The 16,184-nt window shown below is 46.9% G+C and overlaps 1 protein-coding gene across 5 annotated transcripts in view; it reads left to right on the top strand.

Annotated features, from left to right (window-relative positions):
* Positions 1-16,184, top strand: part of LOC1278191 (uncharacterized) — a 72,824-nt gene that overhangs the window by 29,521 nt on the left and 27,119 nt on the right. For 3 of the 5 annotated variants that reach the window (XM_061653363.1, XM_061653365.1, XM_061653362.1), the window contains 2 exons: positions 246-322; positions 4,252-4,298. The gene's annotated coding sequence lies outside the window, so the exon portion shown is untranslated. The remainder of the gene's footprint in view (positions 1-245; positions 323-4,251; positions 4,299-16,184) is intronic. The other 2 variants (XM_061653366.1, XM_061653364.1) reach the window with 1 other exon arrangement.

Here is a 16,184-nt window from a genome sequence, read left to right as displayed (position 1 = left end):
CATGGCTCTAACACGTCCTGCAAAATTATACCGTCTTCGACTTCTCTAGTTAGTTTGATACATTATATCAATAATCATTTCACGTTATGTGGGGTTCAGAGAAATGATTTACGTTGGAACGAGTATTGCGTTTTAGCAAGCTCTCGGAGTCGGAGTTATTATTGACTCTCAGTTCTTGCAGTAAGCAAACACACCGCATCTTACAACATCTAATCTTTGCTTTACTCTTTTTTGTCTATTTACAGATATGATAACAGAAGCATCGACCCTTCCAGACCAAGCTTAGAGTGTGTGTGTGAGAATTAAACCATCTCGGCTAAAGGTAAATATGACGGAATATGTCAAAAACCTCTTGACGCTCTCCCAGCTGGTTGCAAATTTTGCGTTTCTCTGTGTGTCCGTGTATCAATATTAGCGTACAGGAAAGCTGGTCTAGCTCTCCAGACAGTCATTCCCTTCTACGAGGGCATGTTCAAATATTGATCCTGCCAGCGACAAAGCACGCTCTTTATTCGTGTGCCGTGTGCATTGCTGCTGTTGCTGCTGCAACCATAGCGACCGCGTGAACACCTCCGCTGCCACAGTGTCTGTGTTGATGTGTCAAAGGGAAGAGCCCGCTCGCATGTCGGTAAAGTCTGGAAACTTGTTTGATGCACGACGGCTGATAAGAGTGCAAGCGAGAATGCACTTCTGATGTGTGACAGATAAACACTCCGGCTAACCGAATTGTTATTCCGCCGCCATAAGTGTGAAGATGTGTACGACGACCTTGGTTTGGGTCGTTGGGTCCTGCTGCTCGTTTTTCGACACCCGCGGAACAACTAAACCAATAGCAAATGATCCGAAATTTGAGCCACGTTCCGTGTGAACTCAGCCCGCTGCTCCTCCACAAAATGAGGTCATGCAGTCGAGTAGTGGTGCTGTCATGGGATCGGTTACTTGTGGCGAATTCACCGTCAAGGAAGGATGCTTTCCGAACAAGAGCTGAAATCGAGTGTGTGTGTGAAATATTACATTTTGGCACATCAATCAAACTGTGCCCCCAACGCGACGGGATGTCAGAGAGCAGGCGGTTTTATTGTTTTCTGGTGATATGATGCTGCCTGGAGGTGGTGTTTGTGCCAGAATACTGTGGCGCATGATCTCATCTTCACCCTCTTTAGATGTTCTTCGTTTCGGTTTCCTTCTAATGATTACTTAGAATGAAAAGCTGCCGCGAGGTACAATATTCATCGTTTTAGAGTGTACTTGATGTATCATTTACTCGAAACCGGTTGTTCACTTCCGTATCGATGGTTTATAGATTTAAAATTCCATCCGCTTCTTCTGGAAGAGCCGTGGATGTATTATAACATACTGATTTGCTTGATTGCTTAATTAAGTCTACAGATCGTCCCATCGTCAAGGGTCCAGCAGTGACCTTGTGCATGATAAGTCCATCGTTCGAGGCTGTACTGCAAAGGGATCAAATTGCTACGTCGTTGTCGTCTCTCGTGTGGCTGGACCGTGTTGGTCATCGATAGCATCACCTTCGGTGGGGGTTTATGTCATGGCCATGGGATTCATTCGATACGCTTAGGGATTAAAGGGAGCCTACATGGGTAGTTTTTTGGACCTTGTAAGAGGTCGTCTGAATGGATCGAAAGATGTGTGGCATTCGAAAGAAAGAGACAACCTTCAGGCAAGGAGGATATCATGTTTCATCCACCAAAGTCTGAGGATCTTTTTGATTGCGCATGAACGGAAACCATGTGTGTTGTTGAACGTTGAACGGGAAACATCATCTGTCGTTCGATGGTTGATGAGAGCTTAATGCCGCTGCTGTGAATTGGCTGCAAGCAATTCACATTTTTCGACACTCTCGAAAATATTGCTGGGGCTTCGCTTAACGCCTCACGCCATGTGGACAACATTTGCGAAGCTCCGTCACTCAGTCATGGGAACTGAAAACAATGAGGTGCTGTCGGTTGCACATAGCGTGTACTACAGATGAATTTGTGATGCTGTTGTGACTAAACTAGATCTGCAGCTCACTCTCGCTTTCAAGGTAAGGCGCACCGAGTGGGGTTTCTGTGTTTCGACGGAGGAGACCACCGGACCCGACATGGGCCTTTAACAATTCGACAATTAATTACACGTTCGTTGTCGCATCATACCCGTGAGCAATCCCCTGGCTACGTAACGTTTGAGCCAATGCGCTATGGATGATGTCGTGTGCGAGGCTGTACCTTGTTAGGTTTGTCTTTGAGCGCGCACTGGTTTACGAAAAAATCCATTGTTCGGACAGCGGCAATTTATGCCTGAGAACCTCCTGGTGCCGTTGTGCCCGACTCCTACCCTTTCATTGTGCATCGTGCGTCTTGGACAGTGTGAGTATTAATGACTGTTGACTGTGTGCAAGGAAGCTACATCCAACACCACCGTGTTCCTCCGCCGCGTCCATATTGCACCACGGGCAACCGTTTTGTTGTTGCGTTATTGCCCATTTACCTAGGTGGCTGCGAACGGCAGCGGCGGCTACATTTGACGGAATCTTCGTGATGCCGCGTGAGATTATCATTAGCACACCCCTTGGGCACGCGAGTTTATTTTTCACATGTGCACGTGTACCGGAGCCGCCGGTGGCAACAATCCGCCAATGGGTAGTGTGGGCTTCAAGCGAATGTGTACCTTGGATGCCCTTGCATTGAGACACTTGGCAATAACAGCTCGTTACACGGTGCAAACATCACTGGTGTTGCGTTTATCTCACGACTCTCAGAGGATTACAGCGTGTGTGCGCGAGACCAAATGTTCCAGCAAAGAACTTCGTCTCCGGATTACCCGATCTTACAGCCCACCCACGATCATCCCCCCAGGTCCACCTCTGGTTGCTGTGACAAACCGGCATCTGGTCGGCCAGAGACCCGCCGGGGAAGATTAATTTCTGACTGTCTATTGTTTTAGTGTCGTTGCGCGACGCAGTTTTCATTAACCTCGTTTCCCGCAGGGGAGGTGAACGCGATCGCGCAGTGTACGACACTTTGGATTTCACAGAGCGGCAACGGCTGTGTTGCGAAAAAGGGAGCACGATGCCTAACCCCCGCGAGTTGTAAAGTGTCGGCGGGGTTGAAGAGCTGAAAGGTGTTTATTTTTTGTTGCCGTCTTTAGCATGTTTACCATACTTGCCATGCCGCCATCTCTCGGGTGGTGGCAGCTAAACAGCAACTATAGCGGAGTGCGGTTTGCACACGGCCGTTTTCTTAACGGTGCAGCGCGTTGTAAAAAATGGTAATTTTAATTACATGGTGATTGAATGGCGCACTGTACGTGACAGAGAGGCTTCGGGGCGCGCGAAATTGCAGCAAATAAAGTGCGCATGCAAAGGGATGATTGTTTGCTTCTGGATGACTAATTTTTCATCACCAATTGCACCCTTGAATGAGACTTGTGTGCAAGCGCTACCCAACTGTAGATCACACGGGACACCCGCGTTCGCACTTCCTTTGTTACGAATAATGCCCACAATTTAGCTGTGAGATCACGTGGCAGAATCTGGGAGCTTCTAGAAACTTGAATGCTTTCTGTACCCACTTCTAGATCCCTCCTTAACATATCGCGCAAAGAAATGTCATGAACAACAGTCAATGATCCATGTGCCTCTCTTCGGAGGATCCGGTTGACATTGGAAGATAAACATGGACAGCTGCTGCTCACCAGTTTTATTAAAAATAGGTAGTAGTGGCCCAAGAATCTCTCTGGGCTCAAGAAAGCAATCCAATTTCCCATAATGAGATTAAATCGAGCTGGAAAACAAATCGCCCAGTACACGAGGGTCACCGTCGGTTTATATAGGGCTCCCAACTCATTAATTCCTTCCGCAGCCCCGGTTTGTTTGTTTGACTTACGCGACACGCAGCCCGTTTCGCCCGCACTAACACCACTTTCAATGTCAAGTGAGGTGTCGATGACGCGATCCCAAGTATGGCGGCAAATATTGATCATTCCATGAATATTTATGTCCATAACGAATGTGGGCAACCGCAGTGGGAGTTGCGCAGCTGGAAATGTTCCATTTAGGGAAAACGTAGTGTCATGTTGGGGCATTTTTGCAAAATCGGTGAACGAATCTGTAGGTGTTAGCAAACACTCAGTTTTCAATTTGACAGATCTGTGTATGGCGTTTAGGCGTTTGGGGCAGATCTATTACCCAGCTTCCGAGACACCCTGAAGTATGAGCATTAATGTGAATTCTTTCTCCTTTCTTTGCAGAATTATACCATGGTTTTATGACGTTGCTCATGATATTATTTTTCAAGGTAAGCTCTATTTGCCTCCTGCTTTACAGCTTCCGGCTTATGTAAATTGCTCTACGTATGAGCATTGAGCATACGGGGACTGTACGCGTATTTTGTTTCTGCGCATGTATACATTTAAATAGATTACCCTTTAAACTGACCGTTGCCCCTCACACAGACAAACGGCTTTTTACAGCAGAGCACTTTCCATTTCAACTGTGTTTTTAAGATTACCTTTTGCCTAAGAACATTGCCCTAGCTAAGGTCTACGTAACATGTAACCAGCTTAGCTCCACCATCATCCCAGTTCACGCAGATGAAAGGATGAATATTCATGTATACAGGCGCATTTTAATGGCAACACGTACGTTGCCGGCAGGACGACTCGTGCGGCTCTTGCGGCAGTGCCATCTGGTGGTCGCCAGGCTTCCCGAACCACCAAGATAAGTTTCGACGGCTGATTCTTCTCGATGATAATTAGATGATCATGCCCGGGATCGTGCAGGAATTTATTGTACTCGATCCGCGCACGTCGTTCTGCCTCTCAAGCCTTCGACACCGGTGGCAGAGGGTATCCGTCCTCTGCGCGGTGAGATGCCGATGATTTGTCACCTTCAATTTGTCATGCCACACGTCGCGCATTTATGTCGGTGGTGTCAGATTTCATTCTGCTTCCATGCACTATGTGCCGCACACACACACACGCATACTTCTCAATTGCTTCTTCGATTGGGTGGACATGTTTGGTTGGGTCGTGTGGAGTTGCACATTCTGCATTCTGTTTATTTTATGAGCGAACGCACTTGCCATGAGGAGGACGTCCGTGCCAAGGTTCTCCGGTTGGATCGGAGTATTTCCCTATACGGTAGCACCACTGAGAGCTCGAGCAATGAAGAAAATGTGATCAAGTATTTCCGAAAATGCCAATCCGCGCTACAGCGGCACGGAAAAATGCTGGCCTGCTCGTCAAAAGCAGACAACGTTCCACTTTCTCACAGATGGACATTTCACGATTTGAGTTCAAGGATCGGCCGCAATTCTGCGTGCGATGTGCGATGGAATCCAACGGTGTTATAGCTAGGCTGTGCACCGGACGTGTTGCTGTGGATGTGTCTTTATGGTTAGAAGCGTGCGATGCTGTTTTCATTAACCCTGACATCGGAGCATCGCAAAGTTACCTTGGCAGTGCAAATTGCGGCTAATCGCACAAGGATCGACATCAATGTAAATAAAGTAGAGTGATGCACGCGTTTGTTTTAAATCGAGGTGTGTTGTAGGCCTGTATTTTTTGTCTACAAACAAGAGTACCCTGTTTGCTCTACTTATTTGTAGCAACTCATGATGCAACGTGAGTTTTTGTTTGATTATAATCATGAATATATCAGCATCCAATACCTCAAGTCTTTCAAGACGCGTTGTAAATGTTCGGCTGTATATTTTTGATATTCCAATTAATTTTGTTGTTATCTCAAAACGACCATATCTCTGTCTCAAACTCATCTTGTTTCTTTATACAAAAAGCCAGCTTACACTCATGGAACAGCGTACGCGAAGCCAAAGTCACAACGCGAGTGCTTGCCATACCTGTGGTACCGAACAGCCGCAATAAAGAAATTCGAACAAGCTGGACAACCATTTTGCAAAAGTTTTTTTGCGATCCCTCTTTCGATCCCTCTTCGCTGTGTCTCCTTTTCAATCGCCACGAGCTAAACGTCTTCGGTCGTCGTCCAACTTACCGTACAGGAGAGATGAGGCTCACGCGAAGGCTTCGAAAACGGCGCGAAAATGACTTCATCATTCATGATGACCGCGGTGCGGTGGTCAATGCGAAACAGATAAGTTATGAAATCACGCTCTCGCGAAAGGTATTAATTATGGAAAAGTCTAGCCTTTATTTCTATGTAGTGATTTGATGCTGCTGGGGATGTTGTTTTTTCCTCTGTGTTTGTGGCGCTCGCGACGCTTATTTTGTTGGTTCCCGGGAAACAAATTGCATCCTTCGGTGTGGCGGCGGAGATGCTGCTACCGAAGGTCAACGACATTCGACACCATTGTCTGAAGGCGCGCTGAAGGTTTACCAGCAAGCGAGCAAATACTGTTGGACTGGCTGGAACGCCCCGGATCTAGTGAAACCTTCCCAAAAACGGAACAATTGTGTGTGAGTGCATTAAATTTTGCAAGTTTGCATTAAATGATAATGATGGCTTTAAGTGTGAACACTCACGGAGCGTATGCTTAGATCCTTAGACAACTTTGAGTCTTTGGAATTTTAAGCCAGCCACTGTGTGTTTTCATAGTTTCTGCTAATTGGCGTAACGTCCGACGCGTACATGCCGACCTATACAGGCTTTCGAGGCTTAATAAGTACCACGCAGCCGGATAGTTAGTGCTTGCTACGGGGGACGGTCCATTCTAGACTTGAATCCACGATGGATATGATGTTACGCGTGGATGTGCATGTTGTTACAATCGTGCGAGTTGACGACTGTACCACGGGGCTGTCCTTCATTTTCATAATTAAATTTCAGAAATTGAGATCACACCTGTTCTTGGTTTGGTCCTCAACTTTGAACTTCCAATAATCAACCTCCTAAACATAGCGCAATGCGTTTTTATGTAATCAATAGTAAAAGCAATCAATCGGGGTGGGTTTCTTGTCTTGTTATAGGGTGGGAGAAAATTGTGGTGCTGTTGTAATTGGAAATTGCCATCCAAATGTCAAATCTCTACTTGCCGACACTTGCCTTGCTCAGTCACAGTTCGCAAGCCCTCTATTATAGCCTTGGATGTATCGGGGTGGAAAATTTAGGGGTGGAGTAGGCGATTGCATGTGTGACCGTGCACCGTGCGTGCATTGGTGCGTGCATACGTCCGTAGTCGATTAATGTCTAACGCGCCGCCAGTGCGCCATACGCTCACGCCACTAACGGTTATGAATTTATGCTGTCCATATGCGCTCAAGGTTACCACCGTCAGATTATGACGTAATCAACTAATTTCCTTTCTAACGCAAGGAAGCCTTCTTCTGGCCCCTCTCCCGTCGTGCCCTAAGATGATGTTTGGAACGGGGTGCTCGTCTAAACACTGCCATGACCCGTAGTTTAGCTTTTAAGCATTTACATTCGTGTACGGTTATTGGTGACCGCTAGATGCGGATTCAGACCCTCCTGACGTGTTTAGCGTGTGCAACCTTTAAGGGGCGTAATACGGGAAGCTAACTGTAACCCGCAGGGCTTCTAGGTGGGCTCTGCGTGCTGCAAGCATTGATTTATGGTCCATTCCAGGTGCCGGTTTAGACGGCATTGCATTAGCGAAAAAATAAAACTATATGTGTACTGCTTAAATATGCGGGAAAAAGGGCGTCCTCTTCAGTAAACACATGCATAGTCAGAGCGAAGGAGAGTTGGGGCGAAGAAGTTTGCAAAGAACCTCTGAAACAGTGGAAGGCACGCAGAAACATTCACATTTTTTTGCCTTAGTTACGGTATTATTTCGTTTCGTCACGGATAGCAGTATATGCATTCGAGATGCTGAGAGTGAGTTGTAAAACGGTTTATGAACCCATTCGCAGCCCTCGAAAGATGTGACGACCTAATGCTACAACACAAACGCGCGCGCACGCCAGTATCAGAATAATCCGTTAGGTTTTCTTTATTTATTACAAATCTTTACAAACACAATTCACAAAAGCGGCAAAGCTCTAAAACAACCATCAAACGGTACTAATCGTGCAAGAATCGGTGGAATATCTCAGCGTTAATTATTGGAGGTGAAATTTCGCGGATCATCGATCTTCGACGATGTTCTTCGGGGTCCCTTTTTCATTAGGAATTAATTGTGTGCGGGGCTTTTTTTGGGACGTGAACTTTGCGAGATAATTTTCCACTAACAAACGTAGAACTTTTCCGCGCCCCATAGAGTGCTAATAAATTGAGTCACTAACGATCAGAATTTCGTTCGGGTCGCGTCGATTGGGGTCCGTTGATTGGGTGCTTTCGTGTTAGAATGGAATTTTGGCCATTTCGCGTCTCAAACGGTAATTTTAGCTGAATCAACGCGAAACGCGCTCACTGAATCTTTCGGATCAATCTTGTTAGCGAAATGTTCCCAATCACCGCAGCGTAGATGATTATTGCAGCGGCTAGATCCTGTTAAAGCTCTATGAACAACACCCATTTTAAGATATATAGCAAAAACGTAAAAATATCGTGGACACTGTTGCGTTCCAACCCAACACGATCAACGAAAAGACCTTGAGCGCGGTTCTGCGCATTGCCCGTGTCTCGAAGTCCATCGAACGAAAGTAGAGAGCCCGTAGGGGCGCGATGTGTTTTATGGCTATCATAAAGAAGATTTCAAATAGCAACCACGATCCGAACACTCCCTTGGACGCAATGGAATAAAACACCTTTGGCAGGCTGACGAATCGGGGCCAACGATCAGGCCCGGCAGGATATCGAATCACGGGCTCCACCGGCAGGCATTGTATGCAGATCTACCACGGGCCCCCGTTTGCTCGGTTTTGCTGTGCAGTGCTAAGGGCAAGCAATCGGTTTCGGCCTCCAAGTGTTGAAGCTTGCTTTTTTTGCGCCATATTGACCGCACCCGGAGGCGAATTGGGACGCGCTTCTCGTAAGGGGTCACGCTTCTTTTCGGGAGTCTCTCTATAGCCCCTCGAGTGGGGAACGCTCTTACATAATTCATAGGACATGTCACAGTTTGCTCCACCGCAGCACTCGGTGTATGGGGCATTCTGGCATCCGGTATCCTTAGCAACGGTGGGTTGACAGTTTACACTCTTTTTTGTTTCACTTTCTACCGTAATTGTTTGTTTGGGTGTGTTTGTGTGTGGATTGTTGTTGCTTTGTTTAACCTCTTCGCGTTCGTGATGACACGGTGGTTTCGAGAGACGATGAGTTTTCTTGGTCTATGATCCACTGCTTCCTAGCTCTGTGGGCTTCTCCGACAAACAAACGCACAGCCTTTGGGTTTGTTGCAAGGTCATGTGAAAATAAGCATGTTTTTTTGGTGTTCGTTGCTGTTTGCTTTGCAAAAAAGAGAGGGAGAGCGAGCGTTATGGTTGTGACCAGCTGTCACATTAAATTTATTAATGGTCCTTTCGTAGACATTACGCGTGTGTTGCTGTTGGGAAGGTTTTGTAAGGTGACCCAAGACATCGAATGGCTGCGAACACATTGCTTGTTCGCTGGCTGTGTTATGTTAAAGATGGTTTGCAAAAGTGTCTGCGATCGTGTTGAAACACAAAAACAAAAAGGTATAACTTCTTATGCTAGTCGGACAACGCACTGCAAAAAACAACGGTGTGTAACAGGAAATGACTAAATGACGCTTTTTATATGGTATTTACACATTGCATCCTGTTCCACATATAATGTTTATTCCGTCCAATAACTTTCTACCAATTCTTCACATTTCGTGTCTCGGAAAAGCCATTCTTGCATATGCAAAAGTTTACCATCGTAAGTTCCTGTTCCTCGAATCTCTTTTTGCTTTTTTTAACAACTATTTTCCTACAGCTACATTCTTCATTGAAGTGCACGGCACACAATTGCCCTCGTTGAAAGGCATACATTGTATGGTGGACAAACGCCTCGGGCAAGGTCCGATGCTAACCGGTCATCCTTCCATCCCAGAGGCCCCGGACGGTTCTGCCCACTTGCGCAGTGTCAATGCCAGTGGTTCGCCGCGTCATCATTAAGCGGTAACTCTCCCGGGGCAAATATTGACAAAGTGTGGCCCTGCCTGCCTTCTCCTCTCCCTTGGCTGCGCTCTTAAGAACTTTGCACGCGTCCCCTCTGCCTTGTTCCACCACACCCACAGTTCGCTTCCGCTGGTTCCGAAATATGAAAAATGACACTTTCAATTGCTTATCTATTCACTAGCGCAACGGAAAACTGCGCATCAAGCCGAGCCGTGGGTATGAGATGTGTAGGGGGGCGAAATGCTAGAGATAAAACACTTTCCAGTGTGTGGAGTACACGCGAAAGCAAAGATAGCGACATAAAAAATTGCCGAGAATGATGTACGTTCTCGGCTGGGAGCTGCGTTTCTAACCTGTTCCCGTTCTAACAGATAGCGATGGATGGTGTGCAAGAACCACGCACCCAACAGACCGCGCCATCATTAGCATGCAGCGGCCTGAAGTGGCCTGGAGAGTTGTTCGAGACGCGACGACTTCTCGACGCACCGCAACGTCCCGAGGGAACGATTGAAGCGCATTCTCTACCTCAAAGAACTCATGCGAATTGTTGGCCGATGGCACGGCTCGTCTTCGTCAGCATTTCAATGCCGATAGGTGCAGGGCGCAGCAACAACACTAGCCTCGCTAGAGCTGGTCCGACGCTCTTGCCCTCCTGCCCGTACCATCCTTATTTCCTACAGAGAACGCAGGGGGAGGCTTTTGTAGAAATGTATAAATTATATGCCCACCGTCTTTCGGTTTGGGCTATTAATCTCGCACTAGACGCGCATGGGGTGACTAGCCTCGGGTATAGCCCCGGCATTGAATCTACTTAGAAGGGCTCATTATTTTTTCCACACATTTCAAAAGTGAGTACTTTTATCAAAGTAATACATTTCTCGCCTTTGCATATTGCGAGTTCTGTTCCATAGGCCCTTTCGTCAGTGTTCGCTTTCAACGACCTGTTGCGCCAACTGGGAAATATAAATCCATCAAAGACTTGAAATTAGCTGGCGTCGTTATCGTGCCTGAAACGGCATAATTTTCATTCTAGCACCGCCTCTGTTTCTCATTAGCAGCCAAAGGACAATTCTGTAGTGGGGCATCTTCGTACCACGCCTCAGGCAAAGTTTGCTAACCCTTCTTAGCATGTAATTAGTCGCTCTTAGAATTCGCAAGCCGGACAGATTCGAGATCTTGGGAGGTAAACACTAATGTTTTCTCGAGTATTTTATGATGATGCTAATTGGCACTGATGATCATTCTGATGAACTGCAACGGTCATTTCAGATCTTTTATCATGAATAATTCCCTGGGGATGGAAGATAGATGGTTTGATTCAAAAGCGACGTTGTCTTTAAGAATTCCACATCTGGATGGTGTTTTGTACAATGTAAACGCTCACTAATTCGTTTTTCTTATGTCAATGATATTACATATGGAACCATTGCCGCGGTACTTTTTTCTAATCTTGGCAAACCGAACCGAAAGGCTCTTCCGTTTGTCTATTGTGAAAAATGAATTTTATTTTTTGTCAGTCTTATATGTTATCTTTGTCCGCCACGTATGCGCTTAGTTTGCACTTTTTTTCGTTTCCAGTCTACAGCATGCCACCAGTAAAACAACAAATTAATGCCTAAACCGTACACATCCCAGCACGATCAATCATTCTGGGGTGCCTTTGGCATTATTTAAATTGAACAAGTTTCACCGGATCCGGCAATCGGACCGAGCCATCAATACAAATATAAATATACGCCAAGGTCGCGTTTGGATACCAAACCCACCAGCTTCACTACCATTCCATCTCGGTCGGTCAGCAAAATACAGGAAGGCACCTGGGTTGATCAGTTGACATTTGCCGCACGATTGCATCCAGCCGCCTACTTTCGCGCCCTTGCTGCTGCCTCCATTACCATCCACTGAAACAAACACACGCACACATACACACACAAAAGTCACAGGATGTCGCATAAAAGCAAAGCTCCAGTCTACATTCCCCCCACAACACCACGGATTGTCCACCGGTCGGCGAAAATCATTTATAACACACATACGGCGCAGCCATAAAATGCCACCGACCGCGACCACGGATCGGCTAACGGTTTCCGGAGTTATCGCATAAGTCGCGGTTTCGCGGACAGTCCTTCTAAAAATGGTCCCATAAAATGCTGCTGTCTGCCATGGCAATGCTGCCGGAATGCACGAAAAGCCATCCCAAACCGCAAACAGTCGTTTGCGCCGCCGCCGCCGCCACTACTCGGCGGTAGAAATGGCTTTGAGCATTCGCTTTGATTTTATATTACTACCTAGCTTAGCTCACCTCGCCGGACCTCGCCGCCGCGCTGGCTGGCGTATGGGGCAGAGAATGCGTCTGACCACAACAGGCGCATAAAATGCATTTGCGTAAAAACCGCATCCCGCACTCTATAGCGCAACACGGTCGGCTTCTCTTGCTCGCGAGAGTGATGTTCTGTGGCGGTAAAACAGGCAGATTATTATTGTTTGCCCGATTGTCTGCCCACGTCGGGCTCGCAAGATCATTCGCAAAACCCGCACGAAAGAGATCTAACGGAACCCGAACACCCGACGGCGGGGAGATTTCGCAGTAAGGATGCAAAATGTTCATCTTCAAATTTATGGACAAGCACGATTCTTTCGATATTAATTATCGGATCGGTCGCTTGGTTTCATTTCTTCGTGCATTTTTCTGAGCGGTAACTTCAGACGTCGCATGCCATCGCTAGCACATCTGGTCGCCACTTCAAGTTGTCCACTACCAAATGAAGAAGTTTAGACTTATATGACACTTCACAGCCATGAATACTTGTTACGTGTTGGTTGGTTGGTTGGATGACCACTTGGTTGGATGACCGGATAGAGGCCAATGTCGCTGGAGTGATGCTGCTCCTATAATTTCGTCTCCTTGCCAGCGGAGAGGTGGCGTATAATTGAAAACGAAAACCTTGTCGCCTACGCCGTGGACGCTGTCCCAGGGTAATTGGTGGTCAATTCGTTACGTATTCGGTATATTGATTATAACCATCCGGAACCAACACACCGGGAATGAAGTGTGTGGCTATATACGCTACCTCTTGCGCGAAATGGTTTCGTTTTCGAGAGTCTCTTACACACCTCAGGCTTTGCATAAGCAGCTACTCTTTGAGCTTCTTAACCGGTCACCAGAATCAAAGGAACGTGCGGGTTACTTCCCATCACGAGCAGCCGAATGGCATTGCAAGGACGGATGTTTACGCTGTGCTTGCAAGTCATCCAATCGGAGGTGTTAAGTTAGCGGGCGGGTGTAGTGGGTTTTGTGGCAAAAAGTCGCCACAATTTATGATTGTTGTTGCAGGGCTGGGATTGGAGCATTGCTTTGGATGGAGGACATCGTGTGGGAGGATGTTCGGTCCATGGAGGATCATTGTCAGGATTACAGGAATAACAACCAGATGAAAAAAAATGCCCTGTACAGAAAACGTAAAGACACTTTTGCAACAGATTTGCGTCATGAACAGAGCATGCATTCCGGTTTTTGGACACTTTTGTATGTGTTTTTGAGCGAATAAAATACCTTGTTTACGGTGAGATTGTTTTTATTTCAAGCATCATTTAGTGCAACACAGAGTGGTTGAAGTTGTAGTGGCTCTCTTTAGTACATTCCAAAAATTGTGGATTATTGATATTTGTCCTTCGCATTTACCAGCCATAGCAAAAGGGATGTCAAGATAATGAACTAATCCCGGCCATGCAACCGCTGGTCGTTTTTCCTGAATAAATTACTATAAGGAACTAATCCTTTAAAAGATTTATTTCCTAATGAACTATAAATATGGACATCGGTGGCATTAGAAAAAGCTAGCTGTAAACAAATTGATTCCACCCGCACATCTCATTGGCTGTAGCATGTCTTTAATGAAGAACTAATCCCCTTAATAGACAGTGACATTTCAAGGACAAGCCATCCTTCGGAAGAGTTCATTTTTTTTCAAACCTCCACTCAAATGCAACGATTTACAACGGTATAATCCTCTCGTTGAAGTCGTCACTACCATCAGACTTGTAAAGTCGGCCCGGTGCGATAAATCCCGCATACCTTGATGACAGGCGGACCACATATTAGCGATACTAATCGCCGACTGTCCAGCCACATTGGGCAGCTGAAAACCGGCTTATCATAAACAAAGACACCCTCCTACAAGAAACTGCCAGTCGCAGCCACAGCTACCGGAGAAGAGTGGTCCTGATTATATCACCACCGGATTACTACTACCGTTTGTCTTTTCGTTGGTTAACCGATGGTCGCCCACCAATGTTCGCCGTACCCCTGCTGGGGTGGCTGTACTCCGGGCCGTTGTACGGTCCTCATCAAGACGTTCCATATTCTGTATGCGGTAGCGGTTTGCGGCATAACGTAATCTGCTATTAATTATCATTCATCTCGTGCTTGATGCTGACCACCACGGACCGTGTACGGACGCAGAGTGAAGGTTTAATAAAGGTACACGAACATCTTTGTCGATCTCTTCAGTATCCACAGGGTCATGCATACACTGCTCCAGTGGCGATCAATTATTTCCTTCGCATTTAGCAGAAGATACCCCAGAATACCGTATGTGGGTAAAAAATAGTGTGTCCTGCCAAATAAGGGCAATCGAAGCCAAAGAGGACAATACAATGATTTCGACGGTATGGCACGGCACGGGCATTAACGTAGCTGAAACGAAGTTAACCATCTTCTCGAGTTTGGCGAACGCCCGAGTACCTACCGCCTGTTGACGGCATTCTTCGACGCGTGCGTAGGAGGACACCCGGTGGACGTAACGAATGGCTTCTTGAGGCGTAGGAGCAGCCGTCATTGCCGCCAGCGTATTTACTACCTGTGCACGAATCAATGCGGAAACTGCTGACCCGCACGACTGCCTATTGGATAGATTCCTGGGGAGGTACGCTACGCTTTGCCCCTTATAAGAGCGCCTCCTAACCTTTCTATGCCTCCTTTCTTTGCAATCAAGGCCGGTTGGAGGAGTTCTTGCCGTTGCTGTAAAATGCGTGACGCTCGCTGAAGGAGGTTTGCTTTCGCTTTCGCGACATGGAAATAGCACGCTCCCGGATTGCTTCCTGGTTTCATATTCCTGCAAGCTAGCCATCGTACGCACACACGCGCTCTGTAGGCTTGGTTGACTGCGAAAGTGAGTGATCTTCGGTCGTTTCGTTGGATGTCTGAAAGGATCGTGAACGATACCGATCGCGTGCCATGCAACCATTTAACATTTCTCGCGCGCATGATAGACGACTCGGACAGGGTGGCGAGCGAAGGATAAATCCATCTCGCGCTGACGGCGCCAACCAGCTGTGACGTTTATGCATTCATAAAGCATAATTAGCCCGGACGGTGCTGCTGCTGCTGTCATCCAGGCCTGCGTCCGACAGCGCCAGTCGTTCTCTGCGTTTAGCTGTGATTATGCAGCGTTCGATATGCGTTATGCTTCTGAGCATTTGTTTTTTGCTTCCAGTGGCTTGATCCGTACCGACAATTGAGGTCGCCTTACAAACGCCGACGTGATTTCACTTCCGTTCACTTCCACGCCACACGGTGGCGGCAACTTCTACGCTGCATGTGGACCGAGACCTAAACCGTGCGTCACTTGTATACTCAGTGGCAGTTTGGGGTGGCCAGTTAGCTACGATGATGTGCGCACACCACCGTGTGTGACGAAGCCCTCAAGTCTGGCCAATGTGTTTACTGCCTTAAAAACTTTCTCTTCATCAGGCCAAGCCGGCTCATCAAACAGCGCGTAGTGTTAAACGGAGTAGAACCAAATGGTACGATGTTCTTTTTTTACTGACCAAAAAGGGTAACCGCCACGGCGGCGCGCATCTGATCGTACAAATCGTCCAAGGGCTTAACTGTGATGGAGCTACGTTTCTGTTTGTTTGTTTTTCGTTTTTTTTTTTTTTTGCTCGGTTGACCTAGTGCACCAACAAATTGGAGGTTACCTTGGTGGATAACTCTTCAAAAAGCGAGTAATTCTTCTTGACGATCATATCGGGCAGCGACTATGAAGTATGTGAGCTTAGCTGTGAACCTTAACCTCACGATTCTGCGAGCAACGGTTTCAAGGTCGTCGATCTCGAATGATTTGTGTAAGCAAGATTAATATGGTAATTTGGAGTTAAATTACCATCCAGGAAGGAGAGGAGCA

Source organism: Anopheles gambiae, chromosome 3 (assembly GCF_943734735.2).
Source record: "Anopheles gambiae chromosome 3, idAnoGambNW_F1_1, whole genome shotgun sequence".
Classification (NCBI taxonomy): Eukaryota; Metazoa; Arthropoda; class Insecta; order Diptera; family Culicidae; genus Anopheles; species Anopheles gambiae.
This window is presented reverse-complemented; position numbering and strand designations above follow the sequence as displayed.